Source organism: Mus musculus, chromosome 7 (genome assembly GCF_000001635.26).
Source record: "Mus musculus strain C57BL/6J chromosome 7, GRCm38.p6 C57BL/6J".
Lineage (NCBI taxonomy): Eukaryota > Metazoa > Chordata > Mammalia > Rodentia > Muridae > Mus > Mus musculus.
This window is the reverse complement of record NC_000073.6, coordinates 61,956,107-61,983,424: the sequence shown is the minus strand read 5'-3', so window position 1 is coordinate 61,983,424 and position 27,318 is coordinate 61,956,107. Positions and strand designations below refer to the sequence as shown.

Below are 27,318 nucleotides of genomic sequence, written 5' to 3'. Positions count from 1 at the left end.
TTCTTTCAATATACTATGAATATTTATTTATAATTTGTATTCAATATAGCACAAATATTACACACAATACTTTTGAGATGATGAATGATACCTCAAAATTAATTATAGAACTTGACTAGTTTCCATAAGGGTGAGCATGTGCATGTACACCATGTGCCTGTACACATTAAAAAATACACATCGACATATATGCTCCACCAATCAAATGCAGCCAGAGCTAATATAAATCTATTCACATTAAGTTTTAGTCATTCAGGCTAATGGAAAGAGCTCAGCTCTCAGTTGGTTGCAGGTTCTAGCCAGGGGCTTGACTACATGCTACTCAGCAGAAAAGGAGAGCTGATTCTGAGAACTATAGTAGACAGAGCCAGAAGGACCCCAGCATGAGGGTGTTTGCATATTACTATTTTCTTTAGAAAATAAATTCCTCTTAAATTATTTATTTACAACAATGATACTTTAAAACATACCACGTTAATTTAATATAGGGCTCCAACCATGATTGAGAGAGTTATTAATTTTAGATAATCTGAGCATTTATTTTTGTTAGCTTTAACCCACATAAACTGTGATCTAGTGTCATAGATCATCATATAATCATGCTGCTTGAGAAATCTGACACAGGAGGATTGCAAAGACTCAGCATCAGACTTCATATTATACTCCACAGTCACAATCAGACATTAGACAAAAACAGAGGCTCTTTTCTAAAGATGAGGACTAAGGCCAATAAATGGCTAGATCCAGGCTTGAGCTTGCAGGTCTCCGTGGGAGGTTTAGTTTGTTGTTAATTTGTTGAGCCAGAATTAAGTGGAAATATAAATATTTATTCTGTTTTACTCTTCCCACTTCCACCCTGCCTGCTGCAACACCCAGGGAGGGGGAAGAAGAGAAGGAGCAGCTGCTTAGATGGAAATCTCCCAGGCAACAGCAGGCTTTTGCCTTCCAACTTTAGATTTGAGATCTTTCTCCTGATTGGTTCTTAGTCTGCTCTTTATTATCATGCACACATCTCACCAATCAAAGGCAGCCAGAGCTAATATGAGTAAATTCACATAGAATTTCTGCCAGTCAGGCTCCTGGCAGGAGTCCTGCTCTCAGCTGGTTCCAGGCTCTAGCCAGGGGCTTGACTGCAAGCTGCTCATCGAGAAGGATGGATGCTCCTGAGACCTGCAGTAGACAGAGCCACAAGACACACAGCATTTGCAGGGATGTTGTGGGAATCCCCACAATCATACTCACCTGTTCCTGTTATCTCTGCTTGGAATTATTTAATCCTGCTTTGGCGTTAAGACTGATTATTTCTGAGGCAAGATTAGAGTCCGACTTCAGTTGCAGCAAGGGTGATTCACTTCAGCCTTCAGAAACTGACAGAAACCTGAGACTTCTGTCGTTCCCGTGAAGAACTGTGAAGAACTTCTATATCACGGTCAGTACTCATATGTCATAGTGAGCCACTCTGAGAGCTTTAAGCTATGACATCTGCTACCATTCATTTTAATAGAACCATTGACATCTGACAGCCAAGAAATTTAGTGCAGTTCAGCAGTAACTGAGTAGTAGTTCTTGTGTTTATTTTTCTTCATTTTTGCATAGTCTGTAGAATGAGACAGGCTCAGTGGTGTCACTTAATGATTATGCCTCTGTTTTCCTTAGAATCTGGTCAGGAGGGAGATTTGTTCCTTGTGGATATCTAGAAGTATTATACTGATGACATTAGAAATGACTCTGGAATAATAATCTGAAGGGTGAGTGTAGTTCAATTTTTTTTAACGATAACGTTGAGACTTTTTTCACATGACTATGCGACATGAAATTGCGAACATTTGTTATTGCATACAGTACTGATTATAATCATAATTATCATGAATAGTGGATACATTACTTTTTTAAATTGCTGAAATTTCATTTAATCATTTTCCTTTAAGAAACATGCTGATTATACTGCCTGATTCTCCATGCTTATTCCTGAGAAATAGGAACTAATGGAGAAAAAAAACCAATTTATTCTACTAATAATAAGGTCCAGATTTGGGTACTTTATATCAGAATACATTATATTCAGTGAAGCACATCAGATGTTCAGTTATCATCTGCATATTAGAATTATATCATATTGTGTACTGCTGAATGGAACAGAGTATGATTTGCAGTCTCAACTAATGGATCACAAAGACCAAGGAATTGTCAGGCAAAAGCAGTTAGTATAACAGAATGTCACACTTGTGTGGGAATATACCAGTGAAATACCCAGAAAGAATGCAACATGTCTGACACTCACAAGTGTTCATGAAGTAATAAAAATATCCCAGCACACTGTGAGTGCATACTGAGCAGTGTTACAACTCTTACTCAGTTGTAATCCATTATAGAGTTAGGAAAGTAACATCACCTAGAGACTTAATGCAAGGGCAATGACAGCTGTCCTGGCTCACAGGTCTTACTGCCAAGATCATGGTAACACATATTTAGTCTCTTCAAAATTGTATACGCGGAATTCACTCTGTTTCTTACACATTTCATTTCATAAATGATTCCTGGGTAATAGGCAACCAAACCCAAAATACACCTCAATTAGTTGTTTTTCATTGGTAATAATTCTTTATATACACATAATTCTTAATGTACATGGGTTCATTACAATCTAGCATGTTATCCAGTATATATTCTTCTATAAGTCTGGTGATCCACATACTTATTCTCTGTGCTGGTTACCTTTTGTTAACTTGATACAACACAGACATATTTGGGAAAGTGAATATAAAATGAAGAAATTTGTTTACCAATTTGTCTTTTGTGGAATTTACTTTGGAGTGTTTTCAAAATTAATGATTGATGTGAGAGGGCCCAGTTCACTTGGAGAAATTTCTATTCTGGGCAGATGGTCCCAGATTATGTAAGACCGCAAATAATTTGAGCCATGATGACTAAGTCAATAAGCTCTACACTGTGGTCTCCTCTTAGTCCCAGCATCCATGTTGCTGCTGTGAGATGTTGCCCTGATTCCCTTATTACAACCTGTAAGAAAAACAAACCATTGCATCAATAATTTGCTTTTAGTCCTCGTGTTCATCACGGCAATAGAGAAGAAATAAAGCCAGGCATATAATCATACAGAAATATAAATAAGCAGAAAATCCAACAAAGATGTCATGTAGATGTGCACAGAAAGAAAACCTCTTACTATGGATTGTTGCCAATTTGTTCAGAAGATAGAAATTCAAGATATAGGTGTTAGAGGAGCTCAGGAAGAGGTGCTGAGTGTTCAGTCCCTATAAATTACACTCTGATAAAATGAAAGATGTGATTGAACACAACTAAATAAAGCTCATGTGAGAATCCACCAGAGAGGGTTGTCTGTCCATCAAAAATTAAGGAAATAAGCTGTTTTGAACATCCAATAATGAAAACAGGTTGATTGACAAGCCACCACCCTCTTAGTATACTAATGTGAATAGAATAGAGCATCTAAAGAATGCATGAGCAAAGCATCTTTGATAAGCACTTGCCATTGAATGTATTAACTCATTTTAGGCTGAATTAAAATGCTGTTTAAATGATTGTACCCAGGTGGCTACAAAGATCATCAGGAAAGGAGGTGATGTCAGACAAAGAATTGATTTTGTTTGCATGGTTGAGTAGATAGTACAGCTTCAGCAGAATATAGCTAATGTTTTCAGCATGTAAAATGGCTTTCAAATTACATTTTTTGGTGTGAAAAACAACCTGCAGTCTCTATAGAATTGTTACCACAGTTATTACCATTTAAAAAAAATCTTAGACATTTATATGTACGTTCAGAATGGGCTTTTAAAATTTTCATATTGTGTGTTTGTTTCAGAGGACCATGTTACAGAATCAGACTATGTTACTTCCTTCTACTATGAGGTTTTTAAATTGAAATCAAATCATCTAACATAGTTTAAGGGAACCTTATTTCCCATTTGGTCATCTTCTCTTAATGGCACTTTCAAATATGCCTAGATATTTTAAGTTTTCATATCATTATTATTATTACTATTACTATTACTACTACTACTACTACTACTACTACTATTATTATTATTATTATTATTATTATTATTATTATTATTATATTAAATCTTTTTTACAGCCCAGTCGTTATCTCTCTCCTGGTTCCCTTTTTGACTGCTCCTCATCCCATTCCTCCTCACCTTATCCCTAAGAGGATGTCCCCAACACTCCCTCCACCACCACCACCACCACCCCCACACACTCCTCCCCACTCCCTGGAGTCTCAAGTCTCTAGAGTGTTAGGCATATATTCTCTCACTGAGGCCAGAGTAGGCAGTTCTTTTCTGTATATGTGTCGAGGCCTCATATCAGCTAGTGTATGCTGGCTGATATGGTGGTTCCGTGTTTGACAGGTCTCAGGCACGCAGGTTGGTTGAGACAGCTAGTCTTCCAATGATGTTGCTGTCCTCCTCAACTTTTTTTTTCCATTTTTTATTAGGTATTTAGCTCATTTACATTTCCAATGCTATACCAAAAGTCCCCCATAGCCACCCACCCCCACTCCCCTACCCACCCACTCCCCTTTTTTGGCCCTGGCGTTCCCCTGTACTGGGGCATATAAAGTTTGCGTGTCCAATGGGACTCTCTTTCCAGTGATGGCCGCCTAGGCCATCTTTTGATACATATGCAGCTAGAGTCAAGAGCTCCGGGGTACTGGTTAGTTCATAATGTTGTTTCACCTATAGGGTTGCAGATCCCTTTAGCTTCTTGGGTACTTTCTCTAGCTCCGTCATTGGGGGCCATGTGATCCATCTAATAGCCGACTGTGAGCATCCACTTCTATGTTTGCTAGGCCCAGGCATACTCTGACAAGAGACAGCTATATCAGGGTCCTTTCAGCATAATCTTGCTAGTGTATGCAATGGTGTCAGCATTTGGAAGCTGATAATGGGATGGATCCCCGGATATGGCAGTCTCTACATGGTCCATCTTTTTATATCAGCTCCAAACTTTGTCTCTGTACCTCTTTCCAAGGGTGTTTTGTTCCCACTTCTAAGGAGGGGCATAGTGTCCACACTTCAGTCTTCATTTTTCTTGAGTTTCATGTGTTTAGGAAATTGTATCTTATATCTTGGATATCCTAGGTTTTGGGCTAATATTCACTTATCAGTGAGTACATATTGTGTGAGTTCCTTTGTGAATGTGTTACCTCACTCAGGATGATGCCCTCCAGGTCCATCCATTTGGCTAGGAATTTCATAAATTCATTCTTTTTAATAGCTGAGTAGTACTCCATTGTGTAGATGTACCACATTTTCTGTATCCATTCCTCTGTTGAGGGGCATCTGGGTTCCTTCCATCTTCTGGCTATTATAAATAAGGCTGCTATGAACATAGTGGAGCATGTGTCCTTCTTACCAGTTGGGGCATCTTCTGGATATATGCCCAGGAGAGGTATTGCTGGATCCTCCGGTAGTACTATATCCAGTTTTCTGAGGAACCGCCAGACTGATTTCCAGAGTGGTTGTACAAGCCTGCAATCCCACCAACAATGGAAGAGTGTTCCTCTTTCTCCACATCCACGCCAGCATCTGCTGTCACCTGAATTTTTGAACTTAGCCATTCTGACTGGTGTGAGGTGGAATCTCAGGGTTGTTTTGATTTGCATTTCCCTGATGATTAAGGATGTTGAACATTTTTTCAGGTGCTTCTCTGCCATTCGGTATTCCTCAGGTGAGAATTCTTTGTTCAGTTCTGAGCCCCATTTTTTAATGGGGTTATTTGATTTTCTGAAGTCCACCTTCTTGAGTTCTTTATATATGTTGGATATTAGTCCCCTATCTGATTTAGGATAGGTAAAGATCCTTTCCCAATCTGTTGGTGGTCTTTTTGTCTTATTGACGTTGTCTTTTGCCTTGCAGAAACTTTGGAGTTTCATTAGGTCCCATTTGTCAATTCTCGATCTTATAGCACAAGCCATTGGTGTTCTGTTCAGGAATAGCATCTAAATATATTAAATATGTTTATTTATTTTTGACCAGAATTATTAAAGCAGATATCAATGTGAATATTTTGAATTGGTTTGTTTTATTTTTCTTGTCCATGGACCATTCTAGAATACTAGTACATATTTATACATAGAATAGAGGATACCACTGTTAAATATTTTTTTCAAAGTTTGTTCCACATTATCAATATCAACAATTTACAAGGTCAATTTCTTAATTTTCAAAGGATTACACTGGAGTAAAAATTCTATAATATGTTTTGAAAAATTAAATTTGCAGAACACAAACAATGAATAAACTAATAAGATAATTTTCAACAGAAGTAAGGTCTGTGAGGAGGAACATAGAAGGCTTATGTGACAACCAATACCCACACCCAAACCCCCTTCCCCAAACATAATAATCTAAACAGAAAGCTATCAGAGAAGACTATTTTTTATTATTATTAATCATTCTATTTGTTTACATCTCAAATGATATCCCAATTCCCAGTTACACCTCCACAAACCCCCAATCCTCTATTTAACCCCTTCTTCATCTCCTTTGCCCCATGAGGGTGAACCCTCAACTACCCACCCTCTCCCACCCCACCACTCCAGCATCCTCTACTCTGGGGCATCAAACCTCCACAGGACCAAGGGCCTCTTCTCCCATTGATGTCAGATAAGGACATCCTCTGCTACATATGTATGTGGAGCCATGGATCCTTCCCTGTACACTCTGTGCTTGGTAGTCTAGCCTCTGAGAGCACTGGGTGGTCAAGCCAGCCTATGTTGTTCTTCCTATTGGATTGCAATCACCCTCTGCTTCTCCATTCCTTCTGCTCACTCACCCACTAGGGTCCCTGAGCTTAGTCTGAGTGCTGGCTACAAGCATCCACATCTGCATTGCTCAGTTGCTGGCCAGACCTCCCAAGGAACAGCCACACCAGGTTCCTGTCAGCAAGTACCTCTTGGCAATGGCAACAGTGCTGGGCTTGGTGTGTGTGGACAGGATGGATCCCCAGGTGGGGCGGGGCGGGGTGGTGCCTAGTCAAAGCAATGGAATTCTAACTAAGACATCTACCCTTCTCTTCCCTCCCTTGCTCCATCCATCACATATAATTGTATTTGTCTTTTCATATTAATGACCTAGTTTTTCATTTTTCATTAATTGTTATAACATGCATTTTTGTATGTATGTATATGTGTACATATTTGTGTGTATATATATACATATATATACATATATACACATATACATATATATTTCTTTTTAATTTTAAAAAAATTTTAAATAATTTTTTCTCATACAATACATACCAACCATAGTTTCCACTCCTACTCCTTCCAGCACCCCCTGACCTCCCCTCTATCCCAGAGCCACTCTGCCTCTGTATATTTTCATAAAAGAGAGCTTTCTAAGAGAGAACAACCAAGCACCATAAAATACAATAGGACAAGGGGCAAATCTTCTATGGCATATGTGATCAAAAGCTAGTATGGGAAAGAACATGTTTCTACCATGCCCGGTGGAGCTTTTTCTTAAAGGGCTTTTATACTAACAGAAAAAAATTATAGAAACCTTTTCTTTCTTTGAGCAATAAAGGTTGGAGATATAAGTATGTGTTACATATAAGTATAGGGGTGACTATGTAAGTATGCATGAGAATTTGTGGAATGAATGAGACAGATGGTATGGTCTGCCATGTCTGTCTGTGTATAAATGTGTTTATGAATGTGTATATGTCTATGGATATTTGCTTGTGTAAAAGATTTTGCTTCTATGAACATGACTTTCTTTTCCTGGTTCACTAAAAGTTAATATTGCCTATTTTCGTTCTCACCTGGCCAGCTAGAGGCAAAGCTTTTGGGCAAAAGAGAAGAGAACACTAACAATTAACCATGTAATTTATTTCCTTCTGTTTAACAAATGTGTCTTAATCTATATTAGTAAGCAACTTTTAGTTTGGCACAACCAAGTTTTTCACCCTGAGAATTGCTGACACACCCCCTCATTGCTGCCTATCGAGAGATACCTGGTGCCTGTGCATACTCCTGGGATATCCATAGGCCAGGTGCTAGACAAGCTGCCTCCAGTACCAGTGAGAAGCAAAGAATTCATCTTCTTGGATGTGAGGGTGTTGATGTGGCCATACTAAGTCGTAATAGCTGATTTTCCAGTTTACCAACAACGTCCCATTTTTTTTCTAATAGAGAGTATATATTTATTCTCTACATGTTGCCTGTCTTGTTTTCCAATTTGCAGTTTCCAATTACTGTGAAATGAACAATCTTTGCATCCAACATTCTCTAGAATCTAGGTACATGAGTTAAGTTATTGATTCCTTGCTTATCTTGCTTGCTTGCAGATTACACATTTGAGAAAAATGAAGAGAATATTAACTACAAAGGATTTTTTAATGGTGTATTTTATGAAGGCAAGACAAGACTGTGTATTTCTAAGGTGAGTGGTTATTGAAGGGTAACATACAGAAAAGACAACAATCTAAATAGTTTTTCCTCCATTAGATAATGTAGTTAGCCCATATACACTATTGAAATTTAGATTTTACAATATAGATTAAGAGTCATCAGTAATGGCTCCATTAGGTTTTGTATTTTCCAGTTAGGGTGTTTTGGATCCACAGGTTTTATATAAAGGAACACAACAGTGAACTGAACTAAGTAAAATATAGCTTGTAATAGGATAAAAGAAGCATTTTGCAGAGTAGCACCCATAAACAACAGGGGTCTGCATTATATTTTGGTGCATCCATTCATTCTTGAATATTCAGGAAAGACAATAGAGGTAAAACACTAGGGCTCATAAGTCAGATTCCTCTGTTCTGTGCACCTGCGGATATTCTCCTACTAGGTACTTGCTTTCTATGATAAATATGTATGAGTATGGTCTAGTTTCACTGAACTCCAGTTCCTCATTTTATTACTACACTTTAGATATCATCTCCTCATCATAGTATATACAGATAGGACTTCTCAGAAGTGAGAAATTTCTCTTGTCCTGGCTGTAAAGAGAATTCTTGCAAATGCTTATGTTATGTTACGAATCTTGACTAATATGGAGACTTTGTCCACATTTTCTCTAATCAGATGCCCACAAACCCATCCCATTCATCATGGCTTTAGCTAATTTCTTGTTGTAGAGCCTCTGACCTTTTGTGGCTACTTCTATATATTCATGAATTGTTGCTATGCAGAATCCTTGCATGTGTGGTTGTGTAATAAAATATAATATAGGTGATTGATACTAATAGGCAGTTGGTATTTGTAAATTGTCAAAGTGATCAAATGGCAGTAGCATGAATGCAGTTCTATCATTTGAATACTTGTTGGATGAGTTTGAAAGGACTGTCATCTTCCTGTAACTGGTTTTTGTTGGTAGGCCCCACACTCAATACCATTTTAGAGGTATCAAGTCCACAAAGTCAGCTGGTGTCTCTGGGAAAGACGTCAAACCTACATATCTAAGGACTAGACTGGAATGTAATGAGTACCAAATACAAATCTGTGAGGCATTACCAACCCTATTGTGGCTGATGGTGGGATCATAACAGTAATTGTTTCTCTGGGATATCTTTGAATTACCGTGTTGCACAGGGTTATCTTCTACATCATATAATTATACCTTGGAAACATTAGCTGTGCCAATTTGTAAAAGACATTCAGGTGGACTGTTTCTATCTCCAGAGTAAAGAGCAGACATAAAGAAAACATGATCTAAGTATTCACCCCTTTACTACTACCCATTACTGCAACATTACACTTGCTCTCCAAAATGAATAAATGTATATGAGGTAGGTTATCAGTGTAAGCAGGATCCATTTATGCATCTATGGAAAATATATCATCTATGCTGAGTAGAACTTCTAGGTAGAGGATTTGAGTGGGAGTACCATTCACACTCCACATAAGGACATGCATTCTGTGCTTTGTAGGTAAAACCAAAACTTCAATGATTCCCCAATTTTTGTTTAGTTTGAAATTGATTTGTCAAGAGGAACATAGTAGGACCTGTAGACATTGTTTACATCTCTTCCTATGGGAAGGGATTATGGTAGTATATGGGGTAGTTAAGGTTTACAACAAAACATTATAGATTTAAGAAGAACAGTGATGCTCTTGACATGATGATGTGAGACACATAGCTAAAACAAAATTGCATGGTATAGTGAGACACATAGGTGAAGCAAAATTGCATCGTGTAGTGGAGTTTTCAGAAGACAATTTTACATAGAATTTGCTTCCAACTGGACTTAAGAGGTCAGTAGAAAGTTTAGAAAATGTTTAAGTGCAATGAGACATGCCATTAGGGTGATCCCACATGGGCCATTAGAGAATGAGATACTTGGATGATCATTAGAGAAGCTACCCATATGAAGCAGCAGCTAAAGTGCAATATAGATGAGATAAGTGCTACTGAGAACATTAGGTATGAGGAAAGCAGTCTATGCTGATGTGCAGTTGACTGGGGCTGATAGCTCTGTGCTCACCAGAATCTTAAAAAAAAAAAAAAAGACTTGAAATCAACAGGGATATTGAGGATGATATGGGGCGTGGTTATAGCGTTTGAGAACCATACATTTGGTAAGTTGAGTTCTTAATAATGTTGAATATCTATAGGCAGACAAAAGTGACTTAAACCACCATGTAAAATGTTCCTGTAAACAGGCGAGCAAGTTGGAAGAGACAGAAGAAAACAAACAAACAAATGACAGAAACTTATGTGGGTTATGGCCATTATCAATAAAGATAATGGCAATCAAGGCTGCCTCTGGTATGTGCAATAATTTTTAAAGATCAAACAGTTAACCACCCTATTCTACAGAATGATCCTTGTCTTGCTCTCCAGTAGTCAATTTTGAGCCTCCACTAGCAGTCAGACATGATTGATATAGTGGCAACATTGTCAACTACAGCACAGTGTGAACCCATTGCCCCTCTGATAACATGCCTGAATACCAGACAAAGCATGGGAAAAGCAAGATTTCATCCCGCTTTGTCTATGTATGGCAAACCAAATCTATAAGGTTGGGAAATGAAGGGAGCTGTGTTGAAGAGTATAGGAGAATGGAAGTGGAATGATTCAAAGAAAATAACTACTGATACTGAATACTTAACCAAATTTAGTGCCTCTCATGAATTCTGTTATATACAACATTGAAACATGGAGAAACACTTGACATTGATGTTTGTAATCTACCTATGCTCTACTATACCTTGCTAATATTTGACTGGTTTAATTTCTGGACTAATTTAGGAGACATGCATGAGAATCTGAAGAATCAAGATTATACAATTACAAAGCGTGTTGTTACCTCTGCTGGTTGCATTCTAGGATTGAAGGACCAGGTCTAGTTGTTGAAGGGATAATTGCTTTGGATGAGTAGGAGCAATATAGCTAAAATTGCCCCTAAGTGTCCAGTCCCTGGGGAGTTAGGTCCTATAGCCTCAGCCAGGGCCACTAACAATGTTGTTGAGAATTAAGCCTCCAAACCCTAATTCACTTTGAATCCTAAGCATTTCCCAGTAGAAGTGTTAATCAAGATGTATTAGCTTTTACAATGTTGGCTTTATATGGTGGTAGATATCAACATTTCTATTAGACTTAAGATTCATTCTGTATTAGAAACAAAAAACCTAGTATGAAAAAAAAATTGGAAATACCTGTGACCAGGGAACTCCTAGGCTATAGTGAAGAACTTTCTTCTATTGACTGGTTCATAACAATGCCAGCTAAGTATTCCTGTAATCTGTGTTTACAGTCTATGACACTAAAATATTCCATGTGTATTTGTATCATGTTTATTTCTCATTTTTCATCAGTTTTCTCGTGGTCAGAAAAATCCCTAGCAGTTTCTAGCATTAATGTTCCAGGGACATTTTGACTATATCAAAAGTTCTTTAGGATTCTATACCCTGCTGGAACTCAAGGAGAGTTATCAAACAGCGATATAATGCTCTTCAAAGCTCAGCAATTCTTGATGATCAAAGATGTGGAAAGAATAAAAGAACTGGAGAGATAACTGGAAGTGTTGTATATTTCCATCCTCTAAGCCCAACTATGGCAATCTTGAGCATTTATTTGTGTTCCCTGGGGAAAGATTATCTTGAGTAGTTGGCTATTTGCAACCCCTCATTTAATGAAAGGAAGAGTCAGGAGAACATATGTTTCAACAACTTGTATGCATCTCATTTCTAATTTCAGACATTGGGAAAAGGCTGAAGTATGTAGGCCAAAGAAGTCCAGGTGCAGTGGCCTTATTATTGGAGTTATGGGAGAACCATTATGTTTGCTGGGTAAAAACTTTCTTGTCCATTGTGTCAGATCACAGACATACATACAACAGTATGTTTTGTGTTATAGAAGTTCACCCAATAAACTTATTGGTGCCCCAGAGATAACTTTGGTGTAATACAATGTAGACTTGTTTTGAGTGTATTAAGTGGAAGGGCAGAGTTTCCTTACATTGCTCCTAAGGAGAAAATTATTGTTTAATTGTTTGCTTTATTTTATGAGATTTAACAGAATTTATTTTCCCATTGTGGTGGTTCAAATAAAATTGACCCCATGGACTCATATGGAATGCCATTATTGGAAATGTGACCTTGTTAGAGGAAGTTTGTCATTGAGATTAGGCTTTGATGTTTCAAATACTCAAGGAAGGCTCAGTATAATTCCCTCTTTGTACTGCCATATGGAGATGGCCATAAAACACTAAACTCCTTCTACATAACCATATTTGCCTGTATGATTCAATGTTTCCTAATATGATAATAGTTCACAAAATTTATAATTCAGCCCCAATGAAATTATTTTTGTGGTGCCTAGTCAAAGCAATGGAATTCTAACTAAGACATCTACCCTTCTCTTCCCTTCCTTGCTCCATCCATCACATATAATTGTATTTGTCTTTTCATATTAATGACCTAGTTTTTCATTTTTCATTAATTGTTATAACATGCATTTTTGTATGTATATATATGTGTGCATATTTGTGTGTATATATACATATATATGCATATATACACATATACATATATATTTCTTTTTAATTTTTAAAAAAATTTAAATAGTTTTTTCTCATACAATACATACCAACCATAGTTTCCACTCCTACTCCTTCCAGCACCCCCTGACCTCCCCTCTATCCCAGAGCCACTCTGCCTGTGTATATTTTCATAAAAGAGAGCTTTCTAAGAGAGAACAACCAAGCATCATAAAATACAATAGGACAAGGGGCAAATCTTCACACTGAGGCTGGACAATAAGGATAAATTTCCTAAGAGCAGAAAAAAAAAAAAAACAGTCAAAGGCATACACACACACTACCATAGTTAAGAGTCCTACAAAACACCAAGCTAATAAACCCAACATATACAGACAACCAAGGGAAGAATCCTGGAGTCTACTCACTTGCCACTTCAGTCTTGCTGAGCCTTTATGTGTACTGCTTAGTTGTTTTATTAGACAGTGCTCTGCTAATAACATCCATTCCTTCAGACTCCTACAATCATTCTAATTTCTCTTCCATGGGTTTACCTAAGCTCCAAAGAGAGTGAACTGATGGAGACCTACAATGGAGACTCCCTCTCTTCCTAAAGTCTGGCTTAGGTCTCAGCATCCATTCTTATGTGCTGCTGGATAAAACCTTTATGATTATATCTGGACATCTTCCCAATGTTTCCATTATAATTATAAATCACTCTGTTTTACTGATTAATATCAATATATCAACAATGGCAAGTTAAGGAGACTTGCAGAGACATAGGTATAAAAGTGATTTTACTGACATATGAGATTAATATTCCTAGAAGATATTTTGAAGAGAAATGAAGATGAGTAGTTGATGTCTAAATGGGACAATAATAGAAAGACCCAGGGGTCTTTTGAAACATTTAATCCAAGATCACTTTGCAGAATACTAGATTTGGGTCATTCCATCTCTAACTAATCCTAGAAAACCTTTCAAATTTGTCTGTCTCCAAGGCTTACTCCGTTGTTATTCCCAGGAAATAGTATCACGTTTTATCCAGATGACCAAACTTCTTCAAGTTACTTTTGTTGGAAATTCTCATCCTAGATGTTAGAAGACCTCTACTCAAGCTAATGTACCTGAATGGCAAACGTGAGAAAATACTTGTTTATGACAATGACTGTCCAGCTTCTTGAGAGCTGCTTTTAATGAGAGGGCCAACAATACTACCATGACTAGTACACTTGGAACCCCTATTCAATTTCAAATTCTTACAGAAGTAAAGAGGAGTAATGTGCTCTCAAGTAGTTGTGAGGTTTGATATTCTATGTCTGTTTGAAGATTTCTACTAAGTAATTAAGAGAGGAGGTTATATACTGGGGAATGGATGACTCAGAAGCAGTATTTTTGAGTCAGAGAGGGCATACCCCCTTCCTTGATACAACTGGTAATTGTCAAATTGGGCAATAACTCTTATGCTTAATTCCATACTCCAAAGTCAGTTCCTGGTACAATCAGTTCTTCAAGCATAAGATGTGAATAGCTGAGTGTAAGTCTTCAAGTTTAGGCTACCTAACATTCAAAGGAGAACTACCAATACTATCCTAGCCATTTTTTTTTTCATATTTTGATGGATGAACCTCTTCTCTGTTCCTTCAACCTAGTTTAGTCTAGAGTATTTCTCATGTAATAAAAATAAATTTTACTAAGTTTGCTTTAATTTCAAGGTGTGCAGGTCCTGAAATTCAAGAGGTGGAAGCTTGAGTGAGGTAAGAAGGAAGGTTTTGTTTCTTGTAGGAAACTTTCCTAGGTGACTTTTATGCCTGAAATGTAAGTATTTGTTGAGAAGTCACTGGGATATTAAAATCTAGTTCTTTAATTTCTTAGGGATATGAGGAAAATCAGCATGATCATACTGCCCCAATGGCTTATGATAATGGTGGTGAAAACATATTCATGGACCTGTATCACTTATTTTCTATGGATTCTATAGAGGAAGTAAAGTATGCCCTTTGAGAGATGTACTTGTTACAGCAGAGCAGGGTGTATTTGCCTGGATTGTCTGGCATATAACAGTAATCCCTGTTATCCACAACAAGTTCTATCCTCTATTTCATGTATAAAGAGATTTGTTTCTCTTTCCAAAGACACTCTATTCTATAAATTTCCATGAAGATTTTCGAGAAGTAAAGATAATGCTAAGAAAAATAACTCTAGAGCAAAATGTGAAGCTCAGTGGTAGAAAACTTGAGAGGAAGCCCTATGTTCTTTCTGAAACTAAACTTCTGTCAGTCCCAGAAGAAACAGATGTTCTCCTTTTTAGGATACTTAAGAGATCCCCTGGTTTAGTCACTTTATCTCTATGATGGCTAAATCATAGAAGCCCATGTTGATTTTAACCAGCTCAGAAAACCCTGATAGATAATCTCTTTGCAGTAACAAACAGGAAATAAAGGGTTCTGCATGCTTGCGGGGGGACTGGGGGCCTTTTAGGACCTCCCTGTGTCTTAATGCTTATTCTTTCTTCCTAATGATAGAACCTAGTGGAGAAATCCCCACTCAACTCCCGATTCGGCGTGCACACAAAAAATCATGAAGGACCATCTTGATGTAATTACATGAGGTCATTTAATTACGGAGCTCCTGACTGACATGCATCCCACATAGGAGATAAGAGATGTTGGCCATGAGGCTCGAAAGCTAGGGGTTTTTATGGGATAAGGGGCTTAGGGGTGTGGAATTCAGCAAAGCGACACACAATTGGCTTATTCAAACATCAGCAGAAAAATTACATGTGCAGGGTGTCAGAGTTCTGTGAGTTGTTGACTCAGTTAAGATAGCCCTGTTATGCCCTCACATTTCTTTTTATCTTTAAGGTTAAGCTGTTCCCAGGAACGTTTTAACTACCGGGCATAACCAGGTTTGTTTTCCTTTTTTCTCAGCCCCAGGCAGCCTCTAGGCTCACAAACAACCAGCAATTTCTGAGTACTTTATATGACTTACAGGTTTTGAAATTTCATCTTTCTTTCATTCCCCTCTTCTTCTACTAAGTAATTCTAATCTTAGAATTTCAGAAGTCTATATCTCTATATGGAGAATAGAAATCATATTCTTTTTCTATCTTAACTATATAGGTTGGTATTAACGCTGGAAGACCATAAGCTGTACTGTATCTTTAACATGGGAACAAAAAACGAATAAGAAGGGATAGTAAACAGAATTAGGCAGGGACCCTTCTAGCGAGGCTTGAGGGTCTGGGCATGAGGTAGGTGCATGTAGATCAGATCTCTGGCTGGAACTGGTGAGATGTCTTTGGGTTACCCGGCTTGTTCACTGTAGCCAGTTGTGACCAGATTTCTTTCTGTACCACCTGCAAACCTTTTAACTTAGCATACAGATTATTATTATAACAACATAGGTTTAAACACATCATTTAAGACAGTTATGGGCATGGGTGCCCCATAAATGATCTCAAAAAGAGTAAGAATGAATCAAGAGGGAGTATTTCCAGTTTCAAATAGGGCAAGGGAAAGGAGCACCAAGTCTACTCCAGTTTCCATGGTTAATTTTGTCAAGGTCTGTTTTAGAGTTCTATTTATTCTTTCTAACTGTCCTGAGCTCTGAGGTCTGTACACACAATATAATTTTCATTTGACCTCTAAATACTGGGCCACACCCTGACTTTCCTGGGCAACAAAGGCAGGGCCATTATCTGACACTATTGCTTTTGACACTCCAAACCTTGGAAAATTTTTCTTTAATAATCTTCTTGATGACTATCTGAACAGTCTCATTTTTACAGGAAAAAGCTTCTATTCATCTTGAGAATGTTCACAAAAATCAGAAGGTATTCATACACATATTTTTTTTTTAGTAAAGTCTATTTCCCAGTAGACACCAGGTCTGTCTTCCCATGGGAGGACTAGTTTTCTTTCTTCAGTTTCTACTATTTTATAAAGGGTTTCTTTTACTAGTCTTATTTTGTCTATAACTTGATAGTCTTCAGACTGCCAGGATCATTGCTCTTTGTGATGCCTGTTTGGCAGTTAGGTCTGCCATCTGATTTCTTTTTTTTTTTTTCCATTTTTTATTAGGTATTTAGCTCATTTACATTTCCAATGCTATACCAAAAGTCCCCCATACCCACCCACCCCCACTCCCCTGCCCACCCACTCCCCCTTTTTGGCCCTGGTGTTCCCCTGTACTGGGGCATATAAAGTTTGCAAGTCCAATGGGCCTCTCTTTTCAGTGATGGCCGACTAGGGCATCTTTTGATATATATGCAGCTAGAGTCAAGAGCTCCGGGGTACTGGTTAGTTCATAATGTTGTTCCACCTATAGGGTTGCAGATCCCTTTAGCTCCTTGGCTACTTTCTCTAGCTCCTCCATTGGGAGCCCTATGATCCATCCATTAGCTGACTGTGAGCATCCACTTCTGTGTTTGCTAGGCCCCGGCATAGTCTCACAAGAGACAGCTACATCTGGGTCCTTTCAATAAAATCTTGCTAGTGTATGCAATGGTGTCAGCGTTTGGATGCTGATTATGGGGTGGATCCCTGGATATGGCAGTCTCTACATGGTCCAAACTTTCACCTCAGCTCCAAACTTTGTCTCTGTAACTCCTTCCATTTGTGTTTTGTTCCCAAATCTAAGGAGGGGCATAGTGTCCACACTTCAGTCTTCATTCTTCTTGAGTTTCATGTGTTTAGCAAATTATATCTTATATCTTGGGTATCCTAGGTTTGGGGCTAATATCCACTTATCAGTGAGTACATATTGTGTGAGTTCCTTTGTGAATGTGTTACCTCACTCAGGATGATGCCCTCCAGGTCCATCCATTTGGCTAGGAATTTCATAAATTCATTCTTTTTAATAGCTGAGTAGTACTCCATTGTGTAGATGTACCACATTTTCTGTATCCATTCTTTTAGACACAGCATCTTAGGTCTTTCTCTGCAGATGTCAACAGATCTTTGTCTGTATATTGCTCCGTACAGTGGCAAAGGCATACCTGATGTCAGTGTAGACTTCTCTTTTACCATTTATAGAGCTTGTAGCAAAGCCACAAGTTTAGCTTTCTGTCTACCACTGCACTACTGTCCCCACCTTTTACTTACCTTCAACCACAAGGCTACTGCCATCCATGTACCAGCTCGAACTCTCAGGCCAAGGCTGATCTGATCCGTTAGATCATTTTGAGTATCAGTTTCTTCTGCCAGAATGTCAGCAGAGAGATGAATAGGTGAAGTCTCAGGCAGTAGATTAGTGAAGGTCACTCGTTCAGTCAACAAAAAGCTCTGATAATGTGTCCATCAGTCAGGGGAACAGTTGGAAAATGTTTTCTTTTTTTATTAGGTATTTTCTTCATTTACATTTCCAATGCTATCCCAAAAGTCCCCCATACCCCCCCCACACTCCCCTCCCCAACCACTCCCACTTTTTGGCCCTGGCATTCCCCTGTAATGGGGCATATTTGCAAGTCCAATGGGCCTCTCTTTCCAGTGATGGCCAACTAGGCCATCTTTTGATACATATGCAGCTAGAGTCAAGAGCTCCGGGGTACTGGTTAGATCATAATGATGTTCCACTATAGGGTTGCAGATCCCTTTAGCTCCTTAGGTACTTTCTCTAGCTCCTCCATTGGGGGCCCTGTGATCCATTCAATAGCTGACTGTGAGCATCCACTTATGTGTTTGCTAGGTCCCAGCATAGTCTCACAAGAGACAGCTATATCAGGGTCCTTTCAGCAAAGTCTTGCTAGTGTATGCAATGGTATCAGTGTTTTGAGGCTGATTATAGGATGTTTCCCTGGATATGCCAGTCTCTAGATGGTCCATCCTTTTGTCTCAGCTCCAAACTTTGTCTCTGTAACTCCTTCCATGGGTGTTTTGTTCCCAATTCTAAGAAGGGGCAGAGTATCCACACTTTGGTTTTTGTTCTTCTTGAGTTTCATGTGTTTTGCAAATTGTATCTTGTATCTTGGGTATTCTAAGTTTCTGGGCTAATATCCACTAATCAGTGAATACATATCATGTGAGTTCTTTTGTGATTGGGTTACCTCACTCAGGATGATGCCCTCCAGGTCCATTCATTTGCCTAGGAAATTCATAAATTCATTCTTTTAAATAGTGGAGTGGCACTCCATTGTGTAAATGTTTTCAAGAGCATTAGTCAGCCATCAGTCAGGGGCGGGGGTACTGAACCACACTTTCTAGGGCATGTGCCAAGTTTTGTCTCAGAGTCAATTTATCTGCGTCCTTGACCAGAAGCCACTATGTGCAGACAAGCAGGCCATCTTAGAGCCACCAGGTGTAGTTTCTTACAAGTATGCCACAGGTCTTTTCCAGGGTCCCAATCTCTGAGTAAGAACCTCTTTGGCAATACCTTTGTTTTCAGTCACATCTAGGAGTCCCAAAACTGGGGGTGACATTAGGGCAGTCTTAATAGCATCCAAGGCCTGTTGTTCTTTATTTCTCTATATGAAGGGCTGTTTATCTCTTTAATTTATCAAAATCTGAAATCCACAATCTGCAAAAGCTCACAGTGCCCAGGAACTTTTCTCACTTGTTTTGCACTGGTTGGTGGGGGAATATGAAACACTGTCTCTTTTCTAGCTTCTTTAACAGGTAGGCCACCAGCCTCTTCTAAGGACTCAGCTTCTGTGTTAGCACCCTTTTATTATCTCTTTACTTTTAGCCATGAACACATGAAGGGTTTGGTCATGAGGGGGGCTCCTCTTCTTTTTGTTGGGGCAATCTCTCACCCAGTGTCCATTTTCTTTACAGTAAACACATTGATCTTTAGCCAAAAGCTTTCTTTTGTTGCCAGGTACTATTTAAGTTCTCTAATTTTACTGACTCTTGTGGCCAGCATTTCATTTCATTTCTCTTGTCTCATCTCTTTTTATTTCCATGGCTTCCTGTTTCTTACAGATCATTACTAAGTGCTAGCATTATTAGCAAGTGCTACCTTCTCAGGTTCTAGACTTTGTTATTTACCTCTCTTTGCTCCTGTTTCCTAACTGTAATAGTGATCTCATATAGTGTTCTCTCTCTATATATATATCTTTTCTTCCCCTTCCTTGTCTTTGCTTCCTTTGGATGCTATTTAAATATCAGGTCTCCATCCTGTCACTTATCTTCTCTTATAGTTCACCTCTGCCCTGGTTTATCTTTCAGTCTCACAGCACATCTCTGATTCTGATTCTGGTCTCTGACATTGTCAGCCTCATGTTTCTTTAACTCTTCTTCCTGTCTGAGTCTTACTAGTTACTCCTCTAAATATTTCTCATTCAGAGTATCTCTCTCATCTCAGACCTCTCTAATCTCCTTCATCTCTATTTTTACTTCTCCTCACTGTTAACCTCTCTATTTGCCACTGTCATCTTTCTCTCCTGAGTCTGCTGAAGCTTTGCTCTTAGCTCTTCTTTGCAGACTTCTATCCTTCCTTTGTTTCTCCTCCTCTGCACTTTTTTATCAACTTATGCTAACTTTCTTTCCGACTTACCCTGTCCTTCTCTTAACTTCTGTAACTTCTTATTACCTCGGTCAGATTGTTAGGGCACTTTCTAGTCCCACAGAGATGAGACCCCCATCAGAGCCTGGAAGTTAGACTCACAGTTGCTCCTTACCTTGGACTGAAGCTCCAAGTGGGCAGATGCCTCCCTCACTGGAGCTTGGAACAGACTCACTGCCAGCAGCTCAGGGCCAGGTCGCCTGAGAAGAGAAAACACTAGGCAGGGAAGGGAGTGCAGCTCTCACAGCTGGCTGCACCAGGCCACTGATATGTTAAAGTGAAAACACTTTTTTAAGAAAGCACGTTTTCTGTTAACAAGATACGAGATGCAGGGGACAGGGGAATGAGAAGCAGCCAGGGATCCTGTGGCACACTTGGCCAGCCACTCCCACAGCCTCCTCTTCTTTTTCTCTTCAGCAGCCAAAACATCCAGGGCCACTGACTTATCAGGGACCACCTCTCTTTTGCTCTGGTTTCCCGAGCTCATTTCTCCCTAGGCTCCAGGTCCATGGGCAGGACCACTGTGACTAGCTGGCTGCTCCCTGGAGTTGGAGTGGGAGGCAGGGCAGCTGAGGATCTGAAAAGAAGTGGTCAGCATAGGGATCTGACAGGATTCTTAGGCTTATTCCAGAGGGAATAACTCAAAAACAGTTGTCAGTCATTAGTCCAAGTCGGAACACAAAGAGACACACAAGACACACACAGAAATCATTTTCAGGCAACCACCATAGAATCACAGTACCACAGAAATGACAAACACAAGCAAGAGAAATACAGGACATCTTACACGCAATTTCCAGAGAAGCCCGACACTATCTGTTCCAGGCATATACTGAAACCTAGCTGCTGCTGGGTTGAGAAGGACTGTTTCAGATCCAACTTCCCAGCTTGACAGGAGAACATCCTCCAACATTGTCACCTGCAACATTTTGGCACGTCTCACTGCCACTGTGACCAACCCAAATGAACCTCTCTCCATGGGAAGGCCCCCAGAACCTGTGACGGGCCTAAAACCAAACAGAGATAACCAGTCAACCCCTTGGGACCAAAACCAGACCTGAAACCAGACAAACAAAAAGCAAAACAGAATCAGAAGGTGGTCTAATGGAGGACATACAAGTGAACAAGACAGACACACAGACAGACAGACAGGCAAGGAGGGATTCCACTTTACTTCTGATGTACAATGTCCGTGTCCCATGACAAAAACCACAAACAAAAACAAGACAGCAACAGAGAATAAGACACCAGTATATCTAAGCATACTCGTCTGCTCCTGGACTTGTACAACCAGCCAAATGCTACTTCCTGACAGGGGTCAGATTCCATATTGACTCCCATTCTGGCAGAAAAAGCACCTTATTTTTCTCACTCTGCCAGATGACAATCAGACCTCTCTGACTGTCCCTTACCCTGGGCACTTCCTCCAGGGTCACCCTTGGAACTGGAACATCTTCCAAGGTTGCAGCCAGCGGGGCCTTAGAAAGTCTTCCTCCCGCAGCCACTAGGTCATTACGGTCCACAGTGGCAGCTACCAGAATACAGAATATCAGAACTGGAAAGCCAAGACACAAGGTGGAACTCAAACCCACAATCTCAGAACTGAAAAACCAAGGTACAACAATCTCAGAACTGAAAAACCAAGATACAAATTCAGCGGTGCCACACTTAGACAACAGACAACATGCAAGACTCACACAAACAAACATACCTCCAAGGGGTCCTTCGGGGTTCCTGGTTGTCACACAGATCTCAGTGGAACCTCAAAATGATAGAACCTAGTGGGGAAACCCCCATTCAATTCCTGATTTGCTGTGCACCCAAAAAATTCCGGAAGGACCATCTTGATGTAATTACATGAGGTAGTTTAATTACGGAGGAGTTATGGACCGACATGCATTTCACACAGGAGATAACAGATGTAGGCCACGAGGCTCGAAAGCTAGGGGTTTTTATGGGGTAAGGGGCTTAGGGGGTGTGGAATTCACCATAGCAACACACTATTGGCTTATTCAAACATCAGCAGAAATATTACATGTACATGCAGGGTGTCAGAGTTCTCTAAGTTGTTGACTCAGTTAAGATAGCCCTGTTATGCCCTCACTTTCCTCTTTATCTTTAAGGTTAAGCTGTTCCTAGGAATGATTTAATTACCGGGCATACCCAGGTTAGTTTTTCTTCTTTCTCAGCCCCAGGCAGCCTCTAGGCTCACAAAAACCCAACAATTTCTGAGTACTTTATATGACTTTCAGGTTTTGAAATTTCATCTTTCTTTCACTAACATCTCCAAACAATGAACATTTTAAAATTAGAAATATAATGTAATATTCCTTTTCTCTATGCTGCTTGCTTTGAATTCTAGCAAGTCAGAACCTAAGGCCTTGCACTTTTGTTTTTATTTTTCAGTTTCTGTGAGGTAAACAAGTTGAATATTCTAGCATTAATAGAATTCAGGTAAAGGAACTAAGTCACTGAGTCATCACTTATTTGTTTACAGATTATGAATATGAAAATTAGGGCACACGGTGACACATACTTCCTGATTCTTAGGTTTGTTTTCTTTTCTTTCTTTCTTCCTGTCTTTCTTTCTTTTTCTCATTCATGGTTTATCTTACTTAAACAAGCAAGGGACAGTTAAGAGTTATTTAACGTCATTGAACTTGGATAATGAAAGCATTTTCTGAAGATGTTCTATACATACCAGATAAGCACATCAGTTGTAGAAATAGCCACTCAGTCATGGAGTATCAGAAGAATCATAAGGGGCTAAACATTGGGGCTGTGAAGTAATATTTTACTTGTCTGAGCCCCTTGGCAGATTCTTTTCATAATTTTTTTTATTCTTATCGCTGTCATGTCTTACAATACTTTTCTAACTTATTCAGTGTCCTTAATATTGCCTCTTTTGTTGTCTGTTTAGTGTCTCAGGTAGTGAGTAATCAGTGTTATAGTAATGGTATATAGAATCCTCGCAAATATCTACAGGTCATGCCATGCCATGGTTCCCTCTATTCTGATAATCCTTGTGATTGTTACCTCTTCCACACACATATACACTTTCATAAACCCTCTCTGTGTAGCTGCATGCATGTCATTGTTACCATTCATCTTAAAAGTGATTGCTTTCTGTATAGCTGCTACTCTATCCAACCTTGAACACTATACTCATGGTTGTATAGTAAAATATATTAGGGATTGTGATTATTAATAGGAGGTTGAAACTTGGACAGTTGTAAACAAATATCAGTTGGCTGAAAGCTAACCAACCATGTAAATGAAAATTTAGTCACTAAATTTGAAAGGACCAGTGGTCTCCTTGTAGCTACTTCCTGTTGTCTTGTTTGATACTCAGTGCTTGGACACAGATGTGAAGCTCAAAAAGTTAGCAGCTGTCTCCCAGAACGACCAGCAATGTGCACATGTGGATACCAGACAGAAATGGTGATGAACAACAAATGGAAACTTATGAGGGAAGATCAATCAACCCTGCCAGTCAGATGTGGCTGATATTTCAAATAGATTCCATTGGGTTCTACAAATGATGGCCTTAAAAGAACTAACCTGTAAGCCATACAACGTCTTTGGGAGTATAATTGTACCAGGTTATGAAAGATCATATAAACTTTGATTGTTGTTGGTTTCCATGTCAATGTAGAAGAGAAAGAAGAGTAGCAGGATTTTTACTTGGCATTCCAGCTTCTCTCCAACATGTTATATACATATCTGAGTAAATTAAAATTAAATTTTTCTTGAAAACCATATGTCTAAATTTTAGAGGAGGATGGTTCTTAAAAGCCATCATCCCATCTGGAAAAAGACTTCCTGGACAAGCTTACTTTTGGAGTTCTCACAATCCAGTAAGTGGTTTATCACTTGTACATTGGAAATAGGCCCAAGAATCTTACTTTTTCCTCAGAGCACATTTGGTCAAATTGTAAATTAGTTTACCCCTGGGTGCAGTTTTGGGCATTATGTACATCTCTCACCAAGTAAAGGAATATTGACAACACTAGGGGTATTTTGTTTATAAAGAAAAATCAAGGGTAGCATTTGGAAATGAAATTGATGGTATCCTTGAGATGATAAATGAGCAGGCTATTGAAATAATGTTGAATGAAAGTTTGCTTAGAAGACATTCACATAATTCTTCTTTTATCCTGTTTAAGGTCATGAATTGCAAAGGCATACTTACTATGTTGGGTAGTGATAAACACTGTTGTGAGGTTACCAAGGTGGGCATTAGGTAACCAGGTATCAGGAAAGGAATGTATGATTCCTAGGTCCATGTAGCTGAGGTATAGTTTGCAGCAGAGGTCAAAGAAAGAATTAAATTCATTCATGATTTCTTGACTATCAAGAAAGTATGGTAGTTTTTGTAGGCTATTTACGGGGCAGTATATTTTTAACGTTTGAAATAAATTGAGACATAAAATTGACTGAGACAAGCATGATAAGTATATTTCTATTGAGGAAATAAAATACGGAGAAAATAAGACAAAAGACAAACAGGAACAAGTAAACTTGGGGAACTGAAAGTGAAAGTGGCAAGATTTAGGTTGTTTATGAGTTCCTAGGGGGAAGAGTTGAAAGAAAGCTTAACTCTTTGCTTATGTTATTGTAGGAGGATATAAAGACTGAAAAAAATTCATAAAAGGCATCCACAGTAAAGCAATATAGAGAACAATAAGTCAATCTCTGGTGTGGGTGATTATCCATTGCTATTTTTTTGCTTCATATCCTGGCAATATTTCTGCATAAACTACCTATTCACATACTTCTTTCCTGTTACATTTACTGTATCAAGGGTTCAAGGTTTGGACAAGGAGCAACTATATAGAGAGTTGGTGGATGCTCAACAAGGAAAGGCTTAAAGCTATCTCTAGGTGGGTCAGGTAACTAGTGGGAAGAGAAACTACTAGTAGTTTAAAATTTGTCCAGGCTGACAGGTCTATAAAACATGCTTATACATAACCTCTCTGTATTAGAATAATATTGATAACTCAATTTTACAAAAAAGCCAAATTGTACAGATAAATCTGAAGATAGAATGAAGGCAAGGGAAAAGTATAAAAGAAAAAGCTTGATCAATTTACTCATTGGTGAGAAAATTAAGGAGAGTTCTATGAAAGCTTTCTGGGAGATGAAAGAAAATTAGCTCAGGGCCATAGGGCATAGCCACTTGATGAGGCAGAACTTGAGTTTGACTGCAATGCACTTATCCCAATCTGCTGCCGTGGTAGGAGTGTAGGGAAGTCCATAGGCACTATTCCCAGGGTGGGAAAGTGCAGTCTGAGTTGTAAGAACATCAAAGCTGGTTTAAAGGTCTCTGGGCATGCTTCTGGGCTGGGCCATAGTGTTCTCAAACTCTTAGATATTCAGTGCTGCTGGAGGTCACAGAAGAGCAGAGAATAGAGTCAACAGCCAGCGTCTAGCCTGGGACCATGAAGGAAAGGGGCCTCCTGCTTGCCCCAGCTGTGATTGTTGTCCTTAGCTTCACAGAGACAGGCTTGGTGGCTGTTGGGGCTGGGAGTACAGAGATGCCTTGTACAGGAGAATTAAGTTGCATCTTTCTAGGTGAATGTGTTCTTCATGGCTCCCCACAGTGGATCTTGTTGAAAAAGACAGTTCATGTTTCTAAAAAGTTTATTGGTTGTTCATGGTGAAAAATGGATGCATAATGTACCATATTCTCTTTTCAAGGTAGGCCTGAGATTAAATACCTTTTGCAGGAAGGAATGTCTGGGAAAGAAAGCATATTAGCTAAGCCCTCCATTCCTCTAGGTACCTCATTAGCATGGAGAACTGTTTTAGGCCTATGTGACCTTAGGGCATGTTTCCTTATGTGAGGAGTATGGCATGTGTTCCATGCCTAGAGACTGCCAGGGAGCTGGGAATCACTTAAGCCTCAGGTGTGTGCCCACCAAGTCTCTGGATCTCAACTTGCTTTATATTGCCAAACTTTCTGGCATGGTTTTATCATCCAATACCTAATGATGCTAGTGTTCCAAGTGCATCTACCACTAACACATGAAATAAACAATTTATGGTGATATTTTGAATCTACCCATGCTCTAGAACATGTGTCTTATATTTGAGGATAGTATTTCGTTGTGAGCTTTCTAACATTTGCTCAGAACACATAACAATGGGCTTTCAAAATGACTTCCCATGTATACCATTTCAGCTGTTTTACCATTTACTTTTAGGATGGTGGCTCAGGAATTTTCCTTATTGTTCTGCCCATACATTGTATAACGTTTTGTTGGTGTTGTTGTTTGTAGATCACATATTGCTAATCTGAGTATTTTCATTTGGACTACTCATTTCACATGCATATGCAAAGAATCAAGCACTGAAGGTTAGCTAATGAAGGGTGCAAAGGGGAGGTGTTGCTTTAGTTTTTGGGGAGTTTTATTGTTGCCTAAGGCACATGTGACCTGCACCAAGGTGATGTAAAAGGGTACAATTGTGTTCTTTAGAAAATAAATAAAAGATAAAAGCAGATACTTGTAGAATCCCTAATATTGTAAATTTTGGGTGGCAATGCTAGGAGTGGGTTACAATTATGTTGTTAGCTACATAATCCTGAGGTTTCTATATTAATAAAGGCTATTATATTTGTTGCTTTTATGCAAGGATGGAATGAAATGTTCCTATGGCTGAGAAATTGCTTAGAGCATGAGACATGAATAAGTAATCTTAGGACCGGCCAGATATATCTCCACTTTGTGAACTAGTTTTATAATACCAGTAAGTCCCACTAAGGATGTTGTGGAAAGTTAAATGCCAAAGCCAGACTTACTTGTGGATATTCTATATCTAACATTACAATTGGAAAATCAA

General features: G+C 39.0%; 1 long non-coding RNA gene and 1 other non-coding gene across 2 annotated transcripts in view; both read left to right on the top strand.

Moving 5' to 3' along the window:
* Positions 1–1,065: 1,065 nt before the first annotated feature.
* Mir344g (microRNA 344g) lies at positions 1,066–1,136 on the top strand. The gene has a single exon (NR_037287.1). It is a non-coding gene; the product is annotated as a microRNA 344g (primary transcript).
* A330076H08Rik (RIKEN cDNA A330076H08 gene) overlaps positions 1,070–27,318 on the top strand; it is a 38,461-nt gene continuing 12,212 nt past the window's right edge. Inside the window, exons 1-3 of the long non-coding RNA NR_015599.3 lie at positions 1,070–1,429; positions 1,657–1,748; positions 8,335–8,429. This is a non-coding gene — a long non-coding RNA (RIKEN cDNA A330076H08 gene). The remainder of the gene's footprint in view (positions 1,430–1,656; positions 1,749–8,334; positions 8,430–27,318) is intronic.